Source organism: Nipponia nippon, unplaced genomic scaffold, assembly GCF_047370975.1.
Source record: "Nipponia nippon isolate SJK-2023a ecotype South Korea unplaced genomic scaffold, ASM4737097v1 scaffold_8, whole genome shotgun sequence".
NCBI classification, from domain to species: Eukaryota; Metazoa; Chordata; class Aves; order Pelecaniformes; family Threskiornithidae; genus Nipponia; species Nipponia nippon.
The window spans coordinates 846,796-853,735 of NW_028262402.1; the positions used below are offsets into that span (position 1 = coordinate 846,796).

A 6,940-nucleotide genomic window follows, 5' to 3' on the forward strand; every position below is an offset into this window, starting at 1 on the left:
ATTGGCATATAGTCCTTCAACAGCTTCTCTTTAAAGATCATTCCTTGTAGCACAGACACTGCTTTTCTTGCTGAACACCTGTGAATTAGTTATATTCTGCAACTGCCTTGCATAATCTGTTAGCTGATGCAAGTCATACACAGTCCAGCTCCACTATCCCCTAAGTGAGCTGAACTCAGTGACAGCTTGTGGGTGGGCCAGGTGCTGTTTTGCTTATGTGAATTACATCTCCTCTAAGATGGGTGGCAGGACAGATTAATGTGCCCTTATGCTATCTCTGGATTGCCATTACAGCTTCTCTATAAAGCTCAAGTTGAATTATCACCAAACCGCTCATTTTCTTTCCTTTCAGTTGCCTCTGTCCTTATCTAACCTAAGATATCTGAAAATTTCCAAGTTGTTTCTCAGATACTTGGGTCACTGGCTTCATGCACAAGGGCATGCATGAGAGCAGAAGCAGATGTACTCTATGTGACAACCCCACATAAACAATGGCCTCTCTCCATTCAGTGCTGTAGCAGTGCCTGAAATGATTATGTACCAACGATTTTTCTCTCATGTTTTTGGCAGCCTCACAGTAGCAATGTGGTTGCAGTGCACAACCCATGACCCACCTCTAGTTTTCCCAATACCACAGACTGCTACAAAGGGCTGCCCTCTGTCTGATGCTCATCGGCACAGAAAACCAACCTGCAACCGCGTAGCCAGGACATCACCTTATGTCTGCATACGGTGTCTGCATTTGGATTACACAGCCCTGTGCAGCCAGCAAGTAGTAGGGTCTCAATGAAAGCCTCAGGAAGCTGGTTATTTCTTGAATGGTACTTTATTTTTCTGGTATTTTATTTGCTCTAAGACGTTACCTGCTCCTAATGGCTTTCATGACTGACAAATTGTGTAACATCTTCTCAAGTCTTTCCAAATAACATTCACTGTATTCTCAAGATAACTGAGACTAATTTGTCTGAGTGATGCAAGGATGTGAAACCTTCATCAGTTTGTAGCTTACATTTGCACTGGGGAGATCTGAAATTCCCTTGACTCAGCCCAGTGTTAGAAGCATAACACTGGAGACTGGTGTCTTCTGACTGACCTGGTCCTGCTCTTAAGAAACATACCAACTCTCACAACATATTTCTTAAGGTGGACCCCTTTCTACCAGCAACTCAAATCCCTGAATACCCCAGTTGCAAAGATGATCCACTGTCAATTAGTTTTTCACATCCAGTTCTTTAAAATCTGTTCCACTTTCAGCTTGGTAGATTACAGCCAATGGTTCTGCAACCTAGCGAAGGTTTTGAGCTACCTGACGTACCTCTTAAGTCACACCAAAAAGATGTGCAAACACTCCTGTTCAACACACACATATATTTTGCCTCCTCTGTTGACAGCTTTCCCAGCATGGTGACTGGTAAGACACCTCCCCATGGTACGCCTTCGTCAGGAGCACAGTCGTGCTCAGAGCAGCCAGCGGGCACGATCCTTACAAAGAAACAAATGACATTTTGGGGCACTTTGCAGTCTACAGGGGCTGTCATCCCACAGCCCTGCATTTTGTAGGCTGTCCTTCCCTGCTTGTCCTCAGGTCTGCTTGCTGAACTGGCACAGCATTTCATGAGCAGGGCCAAGGCCACTCTGAGATGTAGGAAAGAGTTTTAGCATAGGAGAGCAAAAATTTGTATAGCAGGTTTGCTCTTTGAGAGAGCAAGATTCCTGCATGAGAGTGTCTCAACAGTTCTTCTGGCTTCATTTATCCAAGTACAGAATTGCCATCAGAACTGTGTTATTCTGACAGGTTACCGAGTGTGTTTCATGGGTATTACAAGCAAGCTTCAAGCACAAAGGAGCATGATTCAGGTGTTTTAGGGAAGAAAAGATATGCTTTTACAATGACTCTTCATTATTCCAATATTTTTTCTTTCTCATAAATGGTCCTTATGGGATGCTCCAAAAATCCCAGCTGCATTTTATGAAATTATATTTTTCAAGTTTCTTGCTAAATATCTCAGTCAATTTAAAAACAAATAGCTAATACAAACTGAGTTTCTCTTCAGTTCATGCGTTATTACACACCGTCCTCCATGCACAAGGAATGGAAGAAGGGCTGGAATAAGTAAAAAAATAAGTTACCGTAGAAAAGCTACCAGTAATTACTCAGCAAATACAATAAATTATCGTATATGTGGAAATTAAACATACTTCATTTTGTTGTCAGTGAGTATTTTACAAGCGTGGGTGACAGAAGCATGCAGCTGAATATAAATGTGATACAACTGCCTTTTGCAGTATGTGTGTTTCCATCAAAGTTGGATTTTTTCTCCTCCTCCTCTCCTTTTGATTGATTTAAACTGATGGATGGTAAAGCAGGATTCTGAATTCACTGGTGCCTCAGCAAAGCAGTAAAAAGCAGCACAAGAAACATCTATGAAAATTCACGCTGAAATGTCATGCTCCCATTTGAGTTACTGAACAGGGCAGCTCTTCTAAGAGGGTCCAACACTCAGCTTCTCTAGAAACCCATTAGCTTTGACAAACTCTAAGCAGGCATTCAGGTCCAAAAAAAAAAAAAAAAAAAAGAGAGAAAGAAAAATCCAAAAAGAAAGAAAACATGGCCTGTGAAGAGTACAGGGCTAAGTCTGCAGAACTCAATGTAACATCAAGCCAGCTTATCTGAAGAGTGTGGATTTCCTCCAGAGTTGGGAAATTCAAAGCACAGAGCACCACAGACTCCCAGTCAGAGCCACAGCAGACGCTATGCAGCAAGTTCTGGAAAACTAACCTCTCAGCTGCCAGCCAAGCTGACAGAACAAAACTGAGCCCATTCACATAGGAATCTCACCTGGGAAAGAATGGACTGAAAACCAAGCAAAGGCTTCAAGACTTAAGCTGGCATAAGCAGGGGTGCTCTCACTTCCTAAGAAATAACCACTCTGATTTCAATCTCAGAATGAGTTGGCACAGCTGGTTTCAGCACCCTTGTGTGAAAACTACTGGAGAACTGACCATGTATCACAGATTTGCTTGGCATAAACCAGTAGGGAGAGAAAAGAGAGGCTCACAAAGGCTTCTGGCATCAGCACTACAGAATTCGTCTTTGTTCTGCTTTTATTTACAGGAAACAATGACGGGGAAAAATAATCTTGAAGACACACCTTACTCTTGAAGACTCGCCAACTTAAAAAGTTAGTCTCTCGCCATAACTTCAACCAGTACAAGTAGGCCAGCATTAGTGAATTAAAAAAATGTTTATTTTAAGCATTGATGATACGTAGGTCTTTTCCATTAGAGAAGCTTGCATATCTTGAGGGCCTAGTTCCATGACAAGTGACAATTCCACAACAAAATCCCAGTCAAAGTGATATTCACAATAGGTCCTCCTGAACACAACTGGAAAAACACACTTCCTCCACGCTGTTGTATTATCTGTGGAAACTATTAAGAAGAAAAATTAGAGCACTATAAAGTAGGCTGAAATCAGTTTGACATACTATCCGATGAAGTAACAATTATGGAAATGTTTTCCAATTTAAAAAAATCCCTCAAAACAACAAAGTGCATCTAGACTCCTATCATTGAACAAAGAGTCAGGGAAGAGTGAGCAAAGAAAAAAACGGAAAATTTTTCATGATGATCAAAGCTGTCAAAGAAAATTAAGGTACAATATTAAAAAAAAAAAGACAGCTATGATGCAATTGCAAATTAAAAAATCTTCTTCTGCTACTGAACTCTCTCAATTCAGTCAAAATATGTCTCCAATTACAGATCCAGCAAAAGGTTCTGTAACTGAGCAGATGTGACTGCATGGCTCAGGAATTAAGGATATGGTTTCCCACCAGCTCTTTCTCTCCTCTGATGTCTCATCAATTGGGGAAAAAAAAAAAAAAAAAGATGTTTTTTTATTGTGTGTTTTGAAACAGGTTAATAAGCACCAACAACCAGCACAGTTTTGCCCAGTAAGTCTGCATATGCTGAAACAAGTTCACATCCACCATCAAAGGAGAAATAGCATTGAATATCATCCTTGTTGATACACGTGGGTTTAGCATGTTTTTCAGCATCACTGGTTTTCCACCCAGAGTGAGCATAAGCCAACACTGAAATATGCCACGTGAGAGCTAGCAATGAAAGGCAAGGAGGAGAGGAAGGAATACAAATAAATATGGGGAGGTAGTAGGGTGCTGTTGGCATAGCTCCCAGTACTTGACAGATCCTCAGTTGCTGTAAATTTTGTCCTTTTTCCTCCCCTGTGTCAAGCTTCCAAAGCAGGTTCCCCTCCTGTACAGTACATTCAAACTTACCTATGGACAAATGCATAAAAGATTTCCCCTAAGGTCTTACCCATCTTTATTTTTAGAAATAGCCCCCAAAAAAATCAAACCCGAGAGTAGTGAGATGACTTAAAAAAGAGGGAGGTCCACAGCAACGTCCTCAGACTAAACTGCATCTTGAAATTCAAAGGCTGAGGGCAGTCACACTAAGCAGCCTCTGCCTCAGAGGTAACCCCTTCTGCAGTGACTCCTCTGGAAACCTTCTTTCCCAAGTCAAGCACAAGAGCCCATTGAACAAAACTGAAAGGTTTTAAAAAACCTTCTTCCTTGTGCCCAAGTAGAAACAGGCAGAAATCTGAGCACAGAGCCATGACCTCTGCTTTTCCTCACCATACCCATTTCATTTGCAATAGGGAGGATGTCACCTGTAGTTCCTGCTCTGTCCCAGGTGTCTTCATGCCCCCACAAAGACCACATCAAGTGCAGGACCACTGCTGTTACTCTTACCCATTTATTTCTTAAGTACTCACCCAGAGGGATCAAAAGAACTATTGTACAACCCCAGATGTCAGCTAGGAAATCTCATCGCACTACCTGCAAGCTTTAAATGACAGCTGATCAAAATGCCTGCATTTTTTCCTTTTGGTACCACTTAGGTTTTCTAGAAAGGCAAAAAGACTCAATCAGGTCTCTCAAAACATCCAGACCTAACAGGGACATTGCATACAGTGACATTTTTGCGTTTCTGCTCCAAACCATCTTTTCCCTGCATGCAGTGTATCCATCACGCCCTGCTGCAGCACGCAGCCTTCTCCCAAACTACCAAGCAACTCTGCAGCGCTAAGAGAGACCGGGAGAGACGAGCACAGTCGGGGAATAGAGTAACAGAAACATGGTGTCCGCCTTCATTGACAACCATCTCTCCGTGGGCTGCTCGCGGGAATCACTGCTCTGTCCCCGCTCTCGGGGCGAAGACAACCCACGCGTTTCACTACAGACACGGTCGGGCGGTACCAGGGGCTGCTCCGGCAGCGAGCTGGGGCGAGGGGAAGGCGTTTGCTCCCCAGGGGACCCCGAGCCCAGATACCAGCGAGGTGTCAGCCTGCACAGCTCCGCCGAGGTGGGGAGCGGAGGCGGCGGTGAGGGACCCCCCTTGCAGGGGGAGGTTCCCGCCTGGGAAGGGGCGAGTCCGCCGCACCACGGCAGGGCAAAGGGGCCACCCGGCACCTTCTCGTGGGAAAAGCGCCCCTCCGTAAATGAACCGCAGTCACCAGCGGGCCACTTCTCGTCCTCCGCTTGCCACGTGGCGACCGGCGAGCCCGCACCGGCCCCGCACGGCCTCTAGCTGGTGCCTGGCACCCCGGGCTCTGCCCCCGCACTGCTTCCCGGGCATCCCAGGGATGCTGAAGGTGCAGAAGACAAACCCGTAGAGCTCCCGCATCCCAGCCCGTCTCGGCTCGCAGAAACGCGGGGTGGGGGTAAGCAGGAAAGCAGCCGCGTCGCCCCGGCTCCCGCAGCCCAAACGCCCCCAGGGCCCTGCCCGGCTCCTGGCGCCTCCCCGAGCCCCCCCTCCCCGGGACACGGCGCCGCACGGAGGCATCCCCGGCAGCGGGCTCCCACTCGCCCACCCCGACCCTCCGCCCGTCCGCACCCCGTGGAGCCGCACCGGCAGCCCCCGCAGCCGCCCCCCCCGCACCGCGCAGCCCGGCTCACCCCGCGGTGCGGCCCGGCAGCCCCGCTACGGGCGGCGGTCTCCATGCGGGCGGGCGGGCAGCGCCCGCCAGCCGGGCATCGTGGTCCGCCCTCCCTCCTCGGAGCGGCGGAGAGCGGCGGGGGCCGGGGACGCCCTCCCTTTTTTCCGTCTTCTTTTTCACGCCCTCCCGCCTCCTTTTTCTCCCTAATGCTGCCCTGAGGATAACCGGCGCGGCTCCTTCCCCATCGCCCGCCTCTCCTCCTCTGCCTCCCCGGACCAGGCTTTCAGCCCCCCGCCCCGGCTGCGGAGCGGAGGGAGGGGACAGGGGCCGGCCGGGGAGGGGCGGGCGGAGGGGAGGGGGGGGAAGCGGGATCCCCCCGGGCACCGCCGCGGCCCCCCCGCCTGACCCGGAGCTGCCGTGCCCCCGGCCGGCCCCGGCTCCCTCCTTTGTGCCGGAGCCACCGCTCCCCGGGGCTTTCCCCGCTCCCACACGCCGCGGGGGCGGGGAGCAACACGACCCCCCCACCCCCGGGACATTTCTACCTGTAATTCGGCAAATGCCAGGCAGAGGCTGGACGCGGTCCGGCAGCCCCCCCTCTTGCTATTCCTCCCCCAGCCCCCGCTGTTGTGAGCATACAGCTCCAGTGGCTTCACCCAGCATCACCACAGGCTGGACTGCACACACAAATGCCCCCAAAAAAGGGAGGGGGTGGGGAGAATGTGCCCAGGGAGCAAAGTGGACCCACAGAAGGATGGGATGTAGGTTCCCATAACAGCGTTGCTGTCCCTAAGCCCAGGGATTCTCTGGGTTAGAGGACCCTCCAGCCCAGGGCCTGGAGCACAGGCCATGCCAGCAGCAGCAGGGTGGGATGCAGGCCTTGGTCCAGGCCCTGGCATCCCTGGCGTGCCTCCTTCCCCCATGCCTCATTCATTCTGCACTGGGCAGGGCTGCTGACCAAGACTGCTGCACAGTGTTGTA

General features: G+C 49.4%; 1 protein-coding gene across 3 annotated transcripts in view; it reads right to left on the reverse strand.

The window, feature by feature from the left end:
- The window catches only part of PLPPR1 (phospholipid phosphatase related 1), a 136,735-nt gene extending 130,487 nt beyond the window's left edge, over nucleotides 1-6,248 (reverse strand). For 2 of the 3 annotated variants that reach the window (XM_087741863.1, XM_087741864.1), the window contains exon 1: nucleotides 5,982-6,246. The gene's annotated coding sequence lies outside the window, so the exon portion shown is untranslated. Of the gene's footprint in view, nucleotides 1-5,981 lie in introns of all 3 variants that reach the window. The other variant, XM_087741865.1, reaches the window with a different exon arrangement.
- Nucleotides 6,249-6,940: the final 692 nt, after the last annotated feature.